General features: G+C 38.2%; 1 protein-coding gene across 1 annotated transcript in view; it reads right to left on the bottom strand.

Annotated features, from left to right (window-relative positions):
• The window catches only part of LOC133635292 (F-BAR domain only protein 1-like), a 108,850-nt gene extending 88,833 nt beyond the window's left edge, over nucleotides 1-20,017 (bottom strand). Inside the window, exon 1 of the mRNA XM_062028342.1 lies at nucleotides 19,866-20,017. The gene's annotated coding sequence lies outside the window, so the exon portion shown is untranslated. The remainder of the gene's footprint in view (nucleotides 1-19,865) is intronic.
• Nucleotides 20,018-20,646: the final 629 nt, after the last annotated feature.

Genomic DNA, 20,646 nt, shown 5'->3' with positions numbered 1-20,646 from the left:
CAAAAACAACCTGTCTCTGTGATCACTATAGGTGTATAAATAATAATATAGTGTTAAATAAAATCGGTCCCTTGGGCACAAAACTGAAAATAATACAGCTCTCCAAAAAGTGCAATTCTGCTGCTATTTGACATAACTGTTTGTTATGATGCTTTGACATTTTTGCACTTTATTTCTTTATTGAAAGAAAATTCTATGAAGAGAAAAGTTATTTGCAAATGTGGTTACAATGCTAAAAAATGAAAAGTTAAAGCTAAAAAAAGAAATACACTTTGAGTTAACATTATTTCTTTATAGGGGGAAAGATGTTATGAGCTAGGGAATATAACAACTACACTACCCAGCATGCAACGGGAGTGACGAGCATGCGCGGTAGCCCCGAAAAGTGTTGTTGCATATCGTCACCCGGCAGCTAAGAATGAGCACGCTGTGAAAGTAAACGTCAAGAACTCAGCCAACACGCCTCGTCTGCACTATTTATAATCAGACAGACAACACATATACAGTGTGATTTTGTTTTGTTTACAAAGAAAGAAAAACAAAAGTTAAAAAAGGGAGATGGCATATATGTATGTGCTGCGGTTGCTTTAAGAACGTTGCGACAGCTGCCGTAAAGGAGGTGCGTTGCTAGCCTGGTTGCTATGTTTCCGGTTGGTCGTAAAAGTGTTCGTCATGTGTTTGTACCCTGCTCAAATCTCTCAGTAAAGTTATTCATTGGATTATACCTTTTGTTTTGAACTTTATTACACCTTGGAGCGCTTTTTCCCGTCCATTTTTTTCCTGCTTTCGCTATCTGCGCCTAATGACTGAGCTACGTGACGCCATTTCTTGTGATGTCTCACGGGGCATTTCTGGTCGGGACGGGATTCATTCCGAGGGATTCGAATAAAGAACCAACTCTTTTTCTTTACTATAGTGGTCTCGATAACGGGTACCGGTTCTCAAAAAGGGATTTGAGTCAGAGGACTCGGTTCTTTTCTTATCGAACAACCGGGAAAACCGGTTTCGAGTATCATCCCTACTATTGTAGCATAGTAATCACTTAGGTAGTCATTAAGAATTTTGTCAATTATGTAGAACTTATTCCAAATGAGGTGCACTACTTAGCTGCAACAAACAATTATGTTTTTTGCCTTCTAAAATACAGTAGTACTTCAACTTACGGGCTTAAACGGTTATATGACAAAGCTCTTAGCTCAAAACACTTGAATCTTAAATCAACGTCACCGATTGAAATTAATTTAAATCAATTTAATCGGTGCTTGGCCCCCCCAAAGCAGCACAATTTTAACATATAGCATGCTTTTTAAAAAGAAAACACATTTTTAGATAAGAAATATTGTACGAAAAAGAATACAATAGAAAGTACCACAAACAAATACAGTAGTTTTATAGAGTAATGTAATAATAATAATGTACAGCAATTATCTTTGAGAGCAGACTTCTACAACATCTCCTTCAAACACAATCATGAGCAGCTTCTCTATATTTGTATGGATAAATGTCTGCCATTTATATATTATTTTGACACCCTTTGCTGTCATTATGACCTGGTTGGATAATTTAGTCAAATAGTCATCCGTACTAGTTGACTTAGGGCAAAAGGCAGACTAGACATTGGGATGGTCACCAGTCAAGTCAAATATTTGAATTGATTTGGATGTGAACCAGCACACTACAAATGCTAGCTGCAATCCAAACCACAGTTTTGATAAGAATAGACTCGCAGCCTAATGGTAAAAAGCCGTTCTAAATTAACCGACGCAGCACAGATTGCCGCCATGAAAAATGAGGTCTGGAGAAACATATGGGGGACTAATCAGACAAATTCCTATACACACTGAAAAACACTTGAACACACCTAATTACAGCACAAAACTGATGCAGCATCTTTTCATCCCATTGTTAACATGTTTGAATGGTGGGTGCTCGAAGATGTCTCTAATACAGGACAGGAGACAAGGGCAACAGAAACTACCTCCTCAACACCTACAAGGCCTCCTCCTTTTTTAATTTAACAGCTGATCAGAGGGGTTGGCAAGGTGTTACTCCCCAGGTCCATGATGCACAAAATGCTACAGAGCAGCCTCATCCTCCTCTAAGACCAGATTTGTTCAGTTCAGTTTCAGTTTATTTCGAACATGCATACGATACAATGTAACGCATCACATATTTCCAGTTTTTTTTATGACAGCATGTCCGAAAAGAAGTAGGAAGAAGCTATGCTTATTTAATCCTACCCCTTTTCATACCATAGCAATTTTATCCCATTTCCTTGTTCTCTGTAACAGAACAGTGATTGAATAAATAAATAGTAAGTATACCATAGTAAGTAAACAAATATTAAATACATAAATATTTTTTATCTAAAAAAAAAAAAGGGTTCAATGTGTTAATACATTGGAATTGATGAGCCAATAATAATTATAATAGTAATAATAATAATAAGCTGACTAAACAGGACAGAACAAAAACAAAGTAACAAAGCCAAAAACACGACCACACAGGAAAATCATAGGCTTGTGCACAATACACTTCAGAAGATGAAGCAATTGATGTTTAAGAATGCTTATTATTTTAAAATTCATAACGTGTATTTTATTTTGTCAGGTTATTGAAACCTGAACAAAGGTGACATGTTACAGCCATCGGTGTTCACTTAGGAAGCGGACAGTCCACTGGAGCTTTTCTGTGAGATTTCTGTACCCTACCTCCCTGTGTTATTTGGGTTCATTGAACACTGTAATAATTTCATTTAAGTGGAAACGCATCTGTTGTTAAGTGTTAGTTTTAAACCAAGATTTGCATAGCATTGCTAGGAGACCATATACAGTCAAGTGTTATTTGTCAGTGAGCTACAAATCATATTACATGTACACCAGCATGGGATAACTTAGGATGTTGGATGTAAACATCCATCCATCCATCCATTTTCTACTGCTTGTCCCTTTCGGGATGGCGGAGGGTGCTGGAGCCTATTCCAGCTGCATTCGGGCTGAAGGCGGTACACCCTGGACAAGTCGCCACCTCATCACAGGGCCAACACCGATAGACAACATTCACACTCACATTCACACACTGGGGACAATTTAGTGTTGCCAATCAACCTATCCCCAGGTGCATGTCTTCGGAGGTGGGAGGAAGCCGGAGTACCCGGAGGGAACCCACGCAGTCACGGGGAGAACATGCAAACTCCACACAGAAAGTATAAGGCTATTTGGCATGATGCAATCAGTTTTTATCTAATATTCCTAGTCTGACACAATTCCTTCCAGGGTTAACCTGACTGAATTGTTTGGGTATTGGACTTTTTTTTTACCATGAGGAAACTTATTTGATCAGTATTTTTGTTTGTGTGACTTTAAATACCCATTCAAGTTTAGAGGCTTTTTTATGGTGAATAATTATCGTAAAGTCGGTTAGTTAGATCTTATTAATCAATGTTTCTGGGAATGGGTTGCAGAGGGTACAGGGCTAGTTATTAGATCTCCTAAAAGCCACTAAAAGCCATCGTCTAATTTGACGCATGACCCTATCATTGTAATGGACGCCGTGGGGGAAACAAAAAGTAACTATAAAACATGAAGACCAAAACAAGTCCCTTTTTAATTGCACAAACAATACACCTTTCTCCGATAACACACAAAAAGTTGCTCGGGCTACTCGCTTAAGTCGCTATATTCTCCTGCTACGTCTTTATTCTCTGGCAGACTAGGCGTATGAGCTGTGTTAAGCAGTGGAGTGACTGTGCTGTATGGAGTTGTAACAAACAATGTGTTTATAATGTGTTTGGAGTGAGGACGAGGATGAACAAGTAGCACTAAATTTATATGTGGTGGCCCCCCAAACAATATGAATGTATTGAAAATATGGTGACATGTTTTAATACTAAGATAGTTTTTTGTTTTATACAAGCAATCGCCAGTCATTAAGCAACAAAACATTACATATAAAATGTAATGTACTGAGAATCAGAAGTAAGGTAAGAAAATATTTTGGTCAACAAACTAGACCATCGACAAGTGCTGAGAATAGGCACGACAGTGACATTATATATTTCTACTTCTTAATTTAATTGTACTGTATTTTTTGTACATTATTATGCAAATAATTTATCTTAACTTATTTTGCTGTTGTGCACTTTTGTACAGTATATTTTTACATCTTTTATATGGCAATTCATCAAGTGGTTTTAAGCTCAGAACACATAGATAATCCCAAGACATGCGCCAACAACTCTACACTCCCAAATTGTCAATGCAAATTGTAGTACGCACAATATAGAAAAAAACAGTTGAAAGTCATAAACAGACAACGTGCAAAGCTGTTAGAGACTATACAGAGAGAAAAGATGGGACCGAGTGAACAACATAGACCAGGCAACCGTCTCTCCATTGTCCTGGGTTGAATGTACTTTTGTCAATGCAGCACTACAGCAGACCATGTGCCAAGGGGGCATCACTTGCATTGTAGCAGCGTCAGAACACAGTTCAAGTAGTGCCACAATAAACACGGAGGTCCATGCAACCCTCAACAAATTAGGACCACGATTACACTAGTAGTCATTTATTCATTAACTCAATTTATTTCCATTGTTTATTGTGCTGTGGTCCCATAGTCCAAACATGCTGTTCAACCTCCATTTTGTAGGTGCATTGAAACATGTATTCTAGAGATGTCCGATAATGGCTTTTTTGCCGATATCCGATATTCCAATATTGTCCAACTCTTAATTACCGATTCCGATATCAACCGATACCGATAAATACGGTTGTGGAATTAACACATTATTATGCCTAATTTTGTTGTGATGCCCCGCTGGATGCATTAAACAAAGTAACAAGGTTTTCCAAAATAAGAGAACAACTTCAACTCAAATTATGGAAAAAAGTCCCAACATGGCACTGCCATATTTATTATTGAAGTCATAAAGTGCATTATTTTTTTTAACATGCCTCAAAACAGAAGCTTGGAATTTGGGATATGCTCTCCCTGAGATAATCCTGATACCAACTACAACTATGGGAAACACTATACTTTGACTTTCACAAAGTCTAAGTCTAAGAAAGTGCATTATTCTTTTTTTTTTTTTTAAACATGCCTCAAAACAACAGCTACAAAAACAATGAAGGCACACAGCTTCAGTCCAGAGTATACTAGAGTAATAAAGTAAACAATAACATAGTACTCATTTAGTGCAAGACTGCCTGGCATACTGTATAACAGGAAATTATGAACTGGGCTCAATCTGCCCTGCTCTAACGTATTTGTATGAGCAACACAAATGTGCTGCAAGCTAGTGGTGAGTGCTTGAAGTGGCCTACCAGTCAGCCAGAGCTTCTGAAATGCTGCGTTGAGACAGGGCACCTCCGTTCACTGCAAGCTGCAAAGTGTGCGCCATGCAGGGCAGACTATCCACACCACAGGGCAGACTATCCACACCAAACTCCACCGTCGTGCGTTGTCCCTGACCACAACGTGAGCTTTCGCCCCGGGGTGGTTTTTGTTGTATTTTTGTTTTTTCCTCGGCGGAGTCTTTAAGCGACAACTGTGTGGTACTACGTTTTTTCGGTGTTCGCTTTTCATCCATCTTCCGCTTGTATTCATCGTGCATCTCCTTATGATTCTTGAAGAGGTGAGAGATCAAATAGCTCGTATCAAAGGAAGATGTCTTGGTTCCTCCTCGCATAACCAACTTTTTGCAGTCATTGCAAATTGCCAGTTTTTTATCTGTCAGACACACTTTAAAATAATCCCAAACCATAGACATGGTGTCGTTAGTCAGTCATCGAGCGAGCTCGCTTGTTAGCCACGGCTACAGCACCGGCAACAACACACTCTTGTTGTTGTTATGCTCCGCTTGCTGCGGTTTGATGAGGTCATCAAGCGTCGCCAGTAAACCTCTCATGCTGCAGTTGTCAACTCCTGTGTTGTGTGTGGGAGAGGGGAGAGGGAAGGGGCTGCTGACTGGGTTTAAATCCGTGTTTTACAACAGCGTTTTAAAAAGTCATTAATTTTACTTTTTGAAACCGATACCGATAATTTCTGATATCACATATTAAAGCATATATCGGCCGATATCGGCAGGCCGATATTATCGGACATCTCTAATGTATTCATACTAGGGCTGCAACTAACGATTAATTTGATAATCGATTAATATGTCGATTATTACTTCGATTAATCATCGGATAAAAGAGACAAACTACATTTCTATCCTATCCAGTATTTTATTGAAAAAAAACAGCATACTGGCACCATACTTATTTTGATTATTGTTTTTCAGCTGTTTGTAACTGTTGCAGTTTATAAATAAAGGTTTATTTAAAAAAATAAAATAAAAATAAAATTAATTTAAAAAAAACAAAAAAAACTGCGCATGCGCATAGCATAGATCCAACGAATCTGACTAAATTAATCGGCAACTATTTTAATAATCGATTTTAATCTATTTAATCGATTAGTTGTTGCAGCCCTAATTCATACCAAACATTGCTCTCCTTGTCCATTTTTATGAACACCCATTTAGGCAGCTCATGAGTTGGGCATGGCTGGGGATGGGTACCAAATTTGGTACTTTTATAGGTACCTACCGAATCCCATCTGTACTTCCATCGATTCACGTAAAATCCAACGGTGCCATTCAGTATTTCCACACCCGTGTCACTTGCGAGTCAGACACGGTTGCACATTAAACATCGGCTTAAACACCTGGCGAGGAACTATCACTTAAGGTTGTAAGATATGGACAACATACGATATAAATATTATACATTTGGCTAACAATAGAGATGTTAATACTATTGTCATACTGTGACAATACATGTTGATGACACCATCTAGCTATGTCCCGCAAATTTGAGAGTGACAAGCGAACAAATGTGTCCTCATCGCACTGTAGCATCTTCACTATGGGCTAATGTGCCTCCACAGTGCAAAGTCACTTCTAAGTCAGCAATCTTTGCCTACATTGCAGCAAATAAACCATGTTTCTTACAAGTATCACTGGAGAACGAGGAATACCTATATATGCTACACTACACACCATAGGAGAATATGCTAACCACTAAACTAGACTAGAGCTCTTGAATGTAAACAGAGGTGGGTGGATCAGTACAAATATTGAGAGTTACGATACCAACTATATGGTCGATACTACAAAACCCAAAATCAGTTAAGTTGGCACGTTGTGTAAATCGTAAAATAAAAACAGTATACAATGATTTGCAAATCCTTTTCAACTTATATTCAATTGAATACACTGCAAAGACAATATATTTAATGTTCGAACTGAGACATTTTTTTTTTTTGCAAATAAACATTAACATAAAATTTAATGGCAGCAACACATGGTAAAAAAGTTGGCACAGGGGCATTTTCACCACTGTGTTACATCACCTTTCCTTTTAACAACACTAAGTAAACATTTGGGATCTGAGGATACCAATTTTTGAAGCTTTTCAGGTGGAATTATCTCCCATTCTTGCTTGATGTACAGCTTAAGTTGTTCAACAGTCCGGGGTCTCTGTTGTCGTATTTTACACTTCATAATGCGCCACACATTTTCAATGGGAGATAGGTCTGGACTAAAGGCAGGCCAGTCTAGTACCCACACTCTTTTACTACAAAGCCACACTGTTGTAACACGTGCAGAATGTGGCTTGGCATGGTCTTGCTGAAATAAGCAGGGGCGTCCATGAAAAAGACATTGCTTGGATGGCAACATATGTTGCTTCAAAACCTGTATGTACCTTTCAGCATTAGTGGTGCCTTCAAAGATGTGTAAGTTACCCATGCCTTGGGCACTAATACACCCCTATATCATCACAGATGCTGGCTTTTGAACTGTGCGACTATAACAAGTTATTTTCCTCTTTGGTCTGGAGACAACGATATCCACAGTTTCCAAAAACAATTCGAAATGTGGACACGTCAGACCACAGAACACTTTCCCACTTTGCATCAGTCCATCTTAGATGAGCTTGGGCCCAGCGAAGCCGGCGGCGTTTCTGGGTGTTATTGATAAATGGCTTTTGCTTTGCATAGTAGAGTTTTAACTTGCACTTACAGATGTAGCGACGAACTGTAGTTACTGACAGTGGTTTTTTGAAGTGTTCCTGAGCCCATGTGGTGATATCCTTCACACACTGATGTCGGTTTTTGATGCAGTACCGCCTGAGGGATCGAAAGTCACGGCCTTGCTGCTTACGTGCAGTGATTTCTCCAGATTCTCTGAACCTTTTGATGATATTACGGACCGTAGATGGTGAAATCCCTAAATTCCTTGCAATAGCTCTTTGAGAAATGTTGTTCTTAAACTGTTTGACAATTTGCTCACGCATTTGTTCACACAGTGGTGACCCTTGCCCCATCCTTGTTTGTGAATGACTGAGCATTTCATGGAAGCTGCTTTTATACCCAATCATGGCGCCCACCTGTTCCCAATTAGCCTGTTCACCTGTGGGATGTTCCAAATAAGTGTTTGATGAGCATTCCTCAACTTTCTCAGTCTTTTTTGCCAGCTTTTTTGAAACATGTTGCAGACATCAAATTCCAAATGAGCTAATATTTGCAAAAAATAAAACAGTTAACCAGTTCAAACATTAAGAATCTTCTCTTTGCATTGTATTCAATTGAATATAAGTTGAAAAGGATTCGCAAATCATTGTATTTTGTTTTTATTTACGATTTACACAATGTGCCAACTAAACTGGTTTTGGGTTTTGTACAATGGTTAAATCGATATTTTTTATTATCAAAAAATTATTAAAAATAATCATTCAATGGTCTTGAGAATGTTAAAGGCCTACTGAAACCCACTACTACCGACCACGCAGTCTGATAGTTTATATATCAATGATGAAATCTTAACATTATAACACATGCCAATACGGCCGGGTTAACTTATAAAGTGACATTTTAAATTTGCCGCTAAACTTCCGGTTCGAAACGCCTCTGAGGATGACGTATGCGCGTGACGTAGACCGGCGAACACGGGTATGCCTTCCACATTGAAGCCAATACGAAAAAGCTCTGTTTTCATTTCATAATTCCACAGTATTCTGGACATCTGTGTTCGTGAATCTGTTTCAATCATGTTCATTGCATTATGGAGAAGGAAGCCGAGCAAGCAAAGAAGAAAGTTGTCGGTGCGAAATGGACGTATTTTTCGAACGTAGTCAGCCACAACAGTACACAGCCGGCGCTTCTTTGTTTACATTCCCGAAAGATGCAGTCAAGATGGAAGAACTCGGATAACAGAGACTCTAACCAGGAGGGCTTTTGACTTGGATACACAGACGCCTGTAGAGAACTGGGACAACACAGACTCTTACCAGGATTACTTTGATTTGGATGACAAAGACGCAGACGTGCTACTGTGAGTATGCAGCTTTGGCTTTTTTTTGCGTATGTACGTAACTTTTTTAAAATATATAAGCTTTATGAACCTTGGGTTAGGTGAACGGTCTTTTGGGCTGAGTGATTGTGTGTGTTGATCATGTGTTTGAATTGTATTGGCGTGTTCTATGGAGCTAGGAGCTAGCAGAGGAGCTAGGAGTTAGCATAACACGTACCGTACCGTACGTGCGCGTCACGTACGTAACTTTTTAAAAATATATAAGCTTTATGAATCTTGGATTAGGTGAACGGTCTTTTGGGCTGAGTGATTGTGTGTGTTGATCAGGTGTTTGAATTGTATTGGCGTGTTCTATGGAGCTAGGAGCTAGCAGAGGAGCTAGGAGCTAGCATAACAAACACGCAGGTGTTATTATGCAGGATTAATTTGTGGCATATTAAATATAAGCCTGGTTGTGTTGTGGCTAATAGAGTATATATATGTCTTGTGTTTATTTACTGTTGTAGTCATTCCCAGCTGAATATCAGGTACCGTGAGTATGCAGCCTTGGCTGCTAAACATTCGATAACTTGACCGTATGTGCGCGTCACGTACGTAACTTTTTAAAAATATATAAGCTTTATGAACCTTGGGTTAGGTAAACGGTCTTTTGGGCTGAGTGATTGTGTGTGTTGATCAGGTGTTTATATTGTATTGGCGTGTTCTATGGAGCTAGGAGCTAGCAGAGGAGCTAGGAGCTAGCATAACAAACACGCAGGTGTTTTTATGCAGGATTAATTTGTGGCATATTAAATATAAGCCTGGTTGTGTTGTGGCTAATAGAGTATATATATGTCTTGTGTTTATTTACTGTTGTAGTCATTCCCAGCTGAATATCAGGTCACCCCCGGCTCTCACAGCATCTTCCCTATCTGAATAGCTTCAACTCCCCACTAGTCCTTCACTTGCACTTTACTCATCCACAAATCTTTCATCCTCGCTCAAATTAATGGGGAAATTGTCGCTTTCTCGGTCCGAATCTCTCTCACTTCATGCGGCCATCATTGTAAACAATAGGGAACTTTGCGTATATGTTCAACTGACTACGTCACGCTACTTCCGGTAGGTGCAAGCCTTTTTTTTATCAGATACCAAAAGTTGCAATCTTTATCGTCGTTGTTCTATACTAAATCCTTTCAGCAAAAATATGGCAATATCGCAAAATGATCAAGTATGACACATAGAATAGATCTGCTATCCCCGTTTAAATAAAAAAAATTCATTTCAGTAGGCCTTTAAGTATCAGCATTCGTATGGCCAATACTGCCTCTTTAACTACTTTGTATTGGATTGACACCCAAATTTGTAGAATCGCCCCCCAAAAAATGTAAATATCCTAACATAAGGATATGTGCTTATTTCATTTTAACAGAAGTGTAGATAGAACAATTTTAAAACAGACAGTAACCAGCTATTAACAGTAAATTAGCAAGTACATTAATAGTATTTGTAACAAAAATACAACCGAACAATGTTATCATATATGATAGGAGCCAAATTAGGAATCTTTGTAACTTGTTTTATTTTCATTTAGATACTAAATAATATATGATCTCTACGCTGCTGACCTGTCTCCGCTTGGGATGGTTTCCTGCTGGTCCCACTACGGACTGGACTTTCGCTGATGTGTTGGATTCACTGTGGACTGGACTTTCACAATATTATGTCAGACCCACTCGACATCCGTTGCTTTCGGTCTCCCCTAGAGGGGGGGTTAGCCACATATGCTGTCCTCTCCAAGGTTTCTCATAGTCATTCACATTGACGTCCCACTGGGGTGAGTTTTTCCTTGCCCGTATGTGGGCTCTGTACCGAGGATGTCGTTGTGTCTTGTGCAGCCCTTTGAGACACTTGTGATTTAGGGCTATATAAATAAACATTGATTGATTGATTGATTGATATTGTGATATATATCGTTATCGCAGGAGGGAGCAATACACATCACAATAATATTTTAGATCATATCGCCCATCTATACTATCACTCAAGCAGCACTCAAGAGTGGACTATGACAAACTGCTTCTAAGTAATGTTGCAATTTTCTATGACAACAAAACAAGTCTGCCCGATAGAAAACGCTTGAACGTAAAGTAAGTCTCCACCTTTCCAAAATGTGCTGGCCTAACGCTAATTTAAATTGTCTTTGCCATAGACATGCTACTGATTAGCATTTGTGATTTCACAAGGTCATTTCAACAGCTCCAAATTTGGTAATAAAAACTACAACTAAGATGCATGTTACAATCAAACTGCAAGTGTGTAATAAGTATATTTACAGTATAAAGACTTTGTAGGGCACAACATAAGACAAAACTGGCACATCCATTTTGTGACATAGGATACTTCGTAGCTAGGCAACACACCATCGTCTATACACTACTGCCATATAATGTCTTGGAATTGCAACCACATGCAAAGTCTACTGTATGTCACTTGCAAATGAGAATCAGAAACGCAATAAGAAAATATTGGACAGCAGTGTAATTATAATTAGCTTATTAAAATACAATTATATTACTAAACAATTAACATACATTAACACACACAAAAGTACCGAAAATTGGTACTGTTCAGTACTAGTATCAATTCCCAGGTGCGGGGAATTTGTACCATATTGGTTCAAATGTGAAAGGTTCGGTCCCCATCCTGTAGGCATTACTTAGTTGTCGCCTCTACTGGTTGCTGCCATGTACGTATTAAGTCCTTTATGACTTCACGACATAGCAAACTACACAGAATATCATTGTTGACATCAACATAAAATCAACAAATGCACTTATAATCAACACAATTCTTAATCATTCCCCCAAAAAGATTATTATTTTGCAGTAACACTATATAAAATGGTAAAGTATTGAATACACCAGGGCAGGCCAATAAATGACCCAGAAACAGATCTAGGACCCTGCTGCCTCAGGATACTTCCATCTGCAGCTGAGAGGCACCTTGGCTGGGATCATTCGCAGCCTCGGGTCATCATGGGGTTTCATGTGGGGGCTCAACAGTTTCTCTCCGCAATTTGTTATGCAGCCGTCTGATTTTGCCTGACTTTTCTCTGCATTTTTATTGTTGATGTTATTGTTATTTGATTTTATGTACTGTATACACCAACCTGTCTGGGGGAATACAGGCGGAAATTAGACTTTGGCTAAAACCTGACATATTTACATGTTCATTAATATGTGCTGTTCCTATTATAACTAAATAACTGATTTGAGTTTTCGACATACAGTATGTAACAATTGATGTACAGTATGATGCAATACATTTAAACAACTACGAAACTATGATAGAAGTTTACTTTTCAATTTGCTGTTTTACAAAGTCCTGCTTTTGGGTTTTGGCAATGAGGACAGAATGTCTGGCAGCCCTTTCTCATCGGAGACTAATATATAATTAACACTTGTCATGGGCACCGTATAACATTTGAAGGGAAGCCAGTGGGAAGGGAGCGTCGTAAGAAGATCCGAGGTCAAAGAGAACAGCCTTAAAGTTACAATGGATGTAGTAGTCTCTTACTATGCAAATTTTTGCTGTTTGTCTATTTAAAACAATTCAACAGGCATCAGTCAGTTGGTCCGTTCTCTCACAAGTTTTTTTAACTGATATCGCTGGGCACCAGTTGAATGGCCCAAATAATGAAAAACAGAGGACCTAAAATGGAACTTTGAGGAACACCACTAGTATCACTAAAGAAGTTGACGAATGACTAGTGCCTGCATCTGGAGTAAACAAGTTACAGCAACATCTCAGTTACATAAATCACATTATGAAAAAAAATGTGCAACTGCTAAAAAGGAGAGGACTCAAAAGGGGTGCCTTGAGGAATGCCTTAGTTATATGTAAATTACAAGTTTGGACCCCAGTGTTCTAAGTTTGTTAGCAAGGTTAGAATGCCAATGCAAAGATTTGCCAATGTGTTTATAGTGGTCCAAGTATATGTGTACAGCTCCACTAATGGACATTGGAGTGTTACTTTCAAAGGCAAAATTAAAGTATTGCTAGAAACATAATTTTATATGGGACTTTATTGTATTATATGTATAGTACATGTTCCAAAAAGAAAAAAGCATAAAACACCACCAGAATTAGAGATATTCCAAGTCAAAGTGATGAAACTTAGTGTTACGCTCATGACTTGGTGTAACTAAACATTACCCTATAACAGACCTGGGCATTCTGCGGCCCTCGGGCCACATCCGGCCCTTTGTGCGTCCCTGTCCGGCCCGTGTGAGGCCAATCATAAATTACAAAATACAATTAAAAAAGTATCTATGTCGAGTGTGCAATACAATGGTGCTGCTTTTGTTTTGAAAAGCGTTATTTGTATTACTTCCGTGTGGACGTATGCGCATGCGTGATTGTGAGTGAAAGTGAACAGCTGCAATCATAAATTACAAAATAAAGTTGAAAAAACATCTATGTCGTGCGCGCAATACAACTGTGCTGCTTTTATTTTGAAAAGTGTTATTTATGGGCATATGTCCTTGTGTAACCTGTGAGTGAAGGTGCACAGCGACAAGTGATGCATGGTTTACACCCGAGACGCTAAAAAGAGAAAAGTTGATGACGAATGGCGTGTTTTCAACAAGACATGGACTGCCAAGCAACGTTCCCTCTAAGGTGTGCGCCTGCGCAATTGCGCACTGCTCAAGCGTCCTCTGCGCACAGCAAATATATGCCGCACACCAAATCAAATCCCATCTGAATTCTAAACAAAATAAACATTTATTCTGTGTAATTTTGCAATGCAACTTTGAGTGACAGTGACAACAAGCGGCCCTAACGGTGTTCGTCAACACCGTTCAATTGAACACCGTTCAATTATTGTAACGTCTATCGCGATGCTTCGAGGCCAGGAATTATATCGATCACTTTATTGAGCAAAACTGTTTATATTCGGCCATAACCACACCAAAAACATGAGTAAAACACTCCTATCTCGAAAAACTAGTCATTTTCTGCCGTACAAACCAGGCCAAAACCAACTTGTTATCTGTCACCAACACGCATACCACTAAGCCACTGGTGCGTTTATCATACTTGCCAACCTTGAGACCTCCGATACCGGGAGGTGTGTGTGGGGGGGGGGGGGGGGTTAAGAGGGGAATATATTTAAGCTACAATTCACCAACTCAAGTATTTCATATATATATATATGTATGAAATACTTGACTTTCAGTGAATTCTAGCTATATATATATATATATATTTATTTTATTATACATATAAATAAAAGAAATACTTGAATTTCAGTGTTCTGTAGGCTATCCAGTAGATGGCAGTATTGTCCTGTTTAAGAGTGTCACAACATTGCTGTTTACGGCAGAAGAACTGCTTTACGGTAGACTAAACGTGACTGCTGTTGTTGTGTGTTGTTACCGCGCTGGGAGGACGTTAATGAAACTGCCTAACAATAAACCCACATAAGAAACCAAGAACTCGCCCTCGATCATTCTACAGTTATGAAGTCATTGGGCAGGCAAGCTGTTTATATTGTGGGAAAGTGGACATGAGAACAGGCTGCCCCCACTCAGGTCCGCATTGAGATGGAGGGGGCGTGGCCTCCAGCTCCGGCTGAATACCGGGAGTTTGTCGGGAGAAAATTTCTGCCGGGAGGCTATCGGGAGAGGCGCTGAATACCGGGAGTCTCCCGCTAAAAACGGGAGGTTGGCAAGTATGGCGTTTATGGCCACACAAAAAGTCGGACAACTCAAACACCACACAAAGTTACACTATGACTCCTCAGTCATACGTGTGCTTATTTTACTGTCATTTATTATTGTTAATTTATTTATATTAATCATGGAATGCTGTTACTAGAGAAAGTTACAGGAATGCACACTTCATCCTATGCTTACATTTCATTGTGCAACATGAGGATGTTTAAAGGGAACTAAATGTGATCTCTGAAAGGGGTACAAATGATTTCCACAGCAGTGCTTTAGGTATAAAGTTAAGTTAGGTTAAATGAAAGTATTATTATTATTATTAATAATAATATTACGGTATACATCAAAAATAATATTGAGCAAAATTTAATTGAAATATTGTCGATGTAGCCCTCCAGCGGTGCTCGGGTTGCTCATGCGGCCCCCGGTGAAAATTAATTGCCCACCCCTGCCCTATAAGATAAAGGCAATTGCATTTTATTGATATTTGAAATGTATTCAATGTTTATAAATGAATATTTAAATATACTAAATGTAAAAAAGGGAATAAATATTCAAAATGAAATCTAGTTTGGTTACGCCATCATGAGTGCAACACAGGGTTGTAAAAGTTTCAACTACAAATCTAAATAAGATGTCAAAAGCAAACTGAAATCAAATACACACCGCTTAAAGATTGATCAATACCTATTTAAATTTAGTAATACATAAATATGATGATTTATCAAAATATAAAAGAAATATACCTGAACAGAACGCTCATGATGGTTATACCAAAAAGTAACGCTATGAATAGCGTTTTTCCAAGTTTTTGGGGCATTTTTATGCTATTTCCAAGCATCTCCTTTTTATTATCGTTGATTTTAAATGGTCAAACTAATGTATATTATATATGCATGCCCTAGTAAACAAAAAAAAAGTCATATTTATTTTGATTGTTACATTTTGAAGTACATTTGTGCAGGTGGGTGGGAATGTACCCATTACCAGAGCTGTACACACATACAACAAGAGCACTCCAGTGTTTTTAGAAATTTTCTGCAAAAATGTTTGTTTTAAACTAAACTCGGGGGCCGATATGGTGTCATTCCCGGGCCGCCAGTCGGATAGCCCTGATATACAGTATACTTGATGGTCAAACTACAAATTGAACATTTCAATTTTAGACACATACAGTAGTTTTGATAACGCACATCAATAGGCATCAGCACTTCAGGGTTCCAAGAGCATTATTGCAAACAAACTAGTAAAAAATCAACAAAGAACCAGCCAACATCAGATGTGACTATATATAAAATTGTTAATGTAACATACCGTATTTTCCGGACCATAGAGCACACAGGATTATAAAGCGCACTGCCGATGAGCGGGTCTAGTCAAGTCTATTTTCATACAAAAGGTGCACCGGATTATAGGGCGCATTAAAGGGATCTTTTTTTTCTTTCTTAATTGAGAACACTTGTGGTCTACATAACATGTAATGGTGGTTCTTTTACATTTCGGACTGCATTGTGCCGAGTGTGAAATTTGGTGGAGGGGGAATTATGGTGTGGGGTTGTTTTTCAGGAGTTGGGCTTGGCCCCCTAGTTCCAGTGAAAGGAACTTTGAATGCTCGAGGATACCAAAACATTTTCAACCATTCCATGGGATGGCACTTCAAGTTCATATGTGAGTAAACGCAGGTGGCCAAATACTTTTGGCAATATAGTGTAGCGTCAACATGAGGACTACTGAAACCTATGGCGGCCGATTTGGGGAAATCGCACAGCAACGTCATCCTAACGCTCCAAATACAGAGATGATCCAAAACATTAAAAAACACACCACTAAACTGGAAAATGCTGCAATCGCATAAAACACTGCAAGATCTCAAAGAAAATGCCAAAAACACACAACCTCCAAAAACAACTGCATGAAACAAATGCTGCCAGTTCATTGAACAAAGCCAAAGTTAGCCAGGCTGCAAGGAGCCCCAACTTAAGGGATGTTTAAAGGCTTGAGCTGAGTAAAGTTGGCTGACTTTTGCCTCTTTTTTTCTTCTTCTTTCATTTATTTATTTATTTATTTCAGGCAATGACATAAAGAAGTACAATTTGACAAAACATAATATAAATTAATATAGTGCATGATTGTCCAGTTTTGCCTGAAAGGGAGTGGGAAGAAGATAATTTATTTAATCCCACCCCCAGTTCTCCATTCAGTGATTATTCACATAGAAGATAATTTATTTAATCCCACCCCCAGTTCTCCATTCAGTGATTATTCACATGAGTTTCACTCTTACTTTGTTCAAGGATTATAATACAGATGTTGTATCATAGTGGCATTACCACAGGTAACAATAATTATTACACTGTAACAATAATTTGTATCAACAATGTAGGAATAATGAATATACCAACAATGGTAATAGACAACATAGCAACAATGGTAATAGACAACATAGCAATAATGGTAAGGAAACATTGAGCACATGTTAACACTTTGAGACAGAGTATAGCAGCAAGTCAAATTAAAGGCCCTCATCTCTATATTTGAACCAGACCCCATGTTTGTATAATAGTTTAAATCGATTAATAGTTTGGCATTGCTTGTGTTGTAAGTCCAGTTTGTTCCATAGTTTTACTCCGCATACAGACACACAAAAACGTTTACGAGTGGTTTGAGCTCTCGGCAATAAGAAATATCCAAAGCCTCTCAAATTATGAGCCTGCACTCGTCTTATAAAAAAACTTTGTAGATTAGGCGGCAATAATTTGTTAAATGCTTTATATAAGATTATTAATGTATTATATTTAACAAGGTCATCAAATTTGAGCAACTTTGATTGCATAAACAGATTATGAGTATGTTCTAAATAACCAACGTTGTGAATGATCCGCACTGCTCTTTTCTGTAATATGATCAGAGGATGAATTGTGTTGTTGTAAGTATTCCCCCATACTTCAACACAGTATGTAAGGTATGGCAGTACCAAGGTGCAGTATAGAGTACGGAGTGCATTTTCATTGAGGTATAGTTTTGCTTTGTTTATAATTGAGAGGCTTTTGGAGATTTTTGTTTTAATGTGTCTGACATGAGGTTTCCATGATAGTTTACAATCAATTATTACTCCCAAAAATGTATTCTCATTTACGATTTCAATTTGGGTACCATCAATACTTATTTTCTGTTCAGACGTTATTTGCGATTTCCAAACATCACTATCTTAGTTTTATTTATATTCAAAGATAATTTATTTGTGTCCATCCATTTTTTTACTATGTTTAGTTCTGTGTTTGCTGTATTTATGAGCTCATTATAGTCATCACTACTGTAGAATATATTTGTGTCATCTGCAAATAGTGTAAATTTCAGTATTTTGGATGTATTAAACATATCATTAATATATACATTAAACAGTTTTGGCCCCAACACGGACCCTTGGGGGACACCACAAGCAATGCCAAGAGTATCAGATACAAATTTACCCATTTTAACAAACTGTACCCTCCCTGTTAAATAACTTTTTAACCAGTCACCAGCCAGCCCCCTAATTCCATATCTTCCCATGTTATCTAGTAGAATTGAATGATTAATGGTATCAAAGGCTTTCTTTAGATCAATAAAAATACCAACTGCATATCTTTTATGCTCCAGTGCATTAGTAATTTCCTCAATAGCTTCAGTTATCGCCATTGAAGTTGTTCGTTTGGGCCAAAAGCCATACCGACCCTATTTGATTAAATGATGCTTCTCAAGAAAAGATTCAAGTCGAGAGTTAAATAGTTTCTCTAAGATTTTTGAGAACTGAGGCAAAAGAGAGATTGGTCTGTAATTGGTGAAAGCGTGTTTCCTGTCACTTTTGAAGAGCGCAGTTACCTTAGCGATTTTCATTTGACTTGGAAAGCAGCCAGCCTGGAATGATAGGTTACATATATAAGTCAAAGGTTTTACAATATTCAGTATAACTTTTTGAACCAGTATCATGTTGATATCATGACAGTCAGTGGAGCACTTACTTTTACACTTCCACACAATGTTTGTCACTTCCTGCTCATTTGCAGCTGAGAGGAAGAATGATGAAGAATTCTGTTCAATAGTTGATTTTGTAACTCCATTGTCTGGGATATCAACAGCCAATTAAGGACCAACATTTACCAAAAAAACTATTGAACTTGTTTACTACATTACCCATGCCTTTGTTAAACACTTTCTGTCATAATATTCCACATTATACAGCAAACCGTTTACGTAGCTTAGAATTAAAAGTGTATATTTTCATACCACCTCTTGAAGAAGTAGTGACCCTGCTGTATTTTCCTCAAGCAGTTGTTTATGGCACCTTTTTATGTGTTTTGGGCATTTTCAGCACTTTTACTTTCCATTTGGTTTTGATCTTGCAGCATTTATGTGATTTTAGCAATTTCCCCGTTGCATTTTTGCTAGTTTGTTACTGTGGGTTTTTTTTGTTTTGAATCATTCCTGGACGTTGTTTCGCGTTTGAACCTGTCGGCCACAGTAGAAGTCCCCCGAAAAATGTGTTGACATTATGGTACAACTTAAATTTGACCTTAAAACTGACATTAAATGAACTAAATATACATATGTATACTGAACATATAAACATTTATGTTGCATATTACTGACATTGAATACCGTATAGTCAATAAATTGGTCCATGTGAAGTACCCATTTGCTGCGTTAGCTTGTGTCAAACCACCGCGTCTGTCAGCCATACATGCATGATGCCGCACGCTGACAAACGCGAGAAATTCAAGAAAAGGCGCAAATTGAAAGAAAGGTTAATTTATGACCTGTGTAGATCCCTCCGTAGACGTTTATATCGCATTGTCCATGCCTGGTCTCCCGGCAGCCTCCGTCCAGCACTCGTAGGTAATTCTCGGCTGTCGGTTCCTTGTAGTAAGGCAGCCTCCAGTGTGCTCTCCCGCTCACGCCCAGCTCAACGATGATTGGCGAGTTTGCCCGTCACTCATTGAGAAACCTGAAGTAGGCATAGCAACCAATGGGGGCGGGTTTTAGGAGTGTATGCTGGTATTTTATTGGCTGATCAGTGACGGGGAAACGCCTCAAAATAAACTGTATTTAACAAACTAGGCAGCTTCCGTTATTTAGGCGACTTTTTCGGGCATTTGCCAACACGTGTTGTAGCCTATGAACTAAATTAAAAGGTATCGTTCCACAAATTATATTCGTTATTGTTATTCTTCCGTTTGTTTAAAAACGTATATGATTGCTCTTATCGCATTGTCTACGATGTAAAGCAGCCTTACATTACGTCAATGACGTATATATGGATATAGTCTTGTCAATACACACCTTGACCTGTACTATTTTGTACTTGTTTTGATTATTATTGTTTTTGATATTTTTAAATGTTGAACATTATATTTATATTAAAAAAATAACACACCTTGACGTCCCAACTGCCGCTTAAACTCAACAGCACCTCCAAGCGGATAATGAGCGAAACTACATTAACATAAAACCAAGTTGAACGTCTCATTTGGTTATTGATCATATTTTAAGGAGCAATACTAATAGAAATGAAATTAAAGATATGATGTATGTTAATTT

This window comes from Entelurus aequoreus, linkage group LG19, assembly GCF_033978785.1.
Source record: "Entelurus aequoreus isolate RoL-2023_Sb linkage group LG19, RoL_Eaeq_v1.1, whole genome shotgun sequence".
Classification (NCBI taxonomy): domain Eukaryota; kingdom Metazoa; phylum Chordata; class Actinopteri; order Syngnathiformes; family Syngnathidae; genus Entelurus; species Entelurus aequoreus.
Note: the sequence above shows the minus strand (reverse complement) of the source record. Positions and strands in the feature narration are given on the sequence as shown.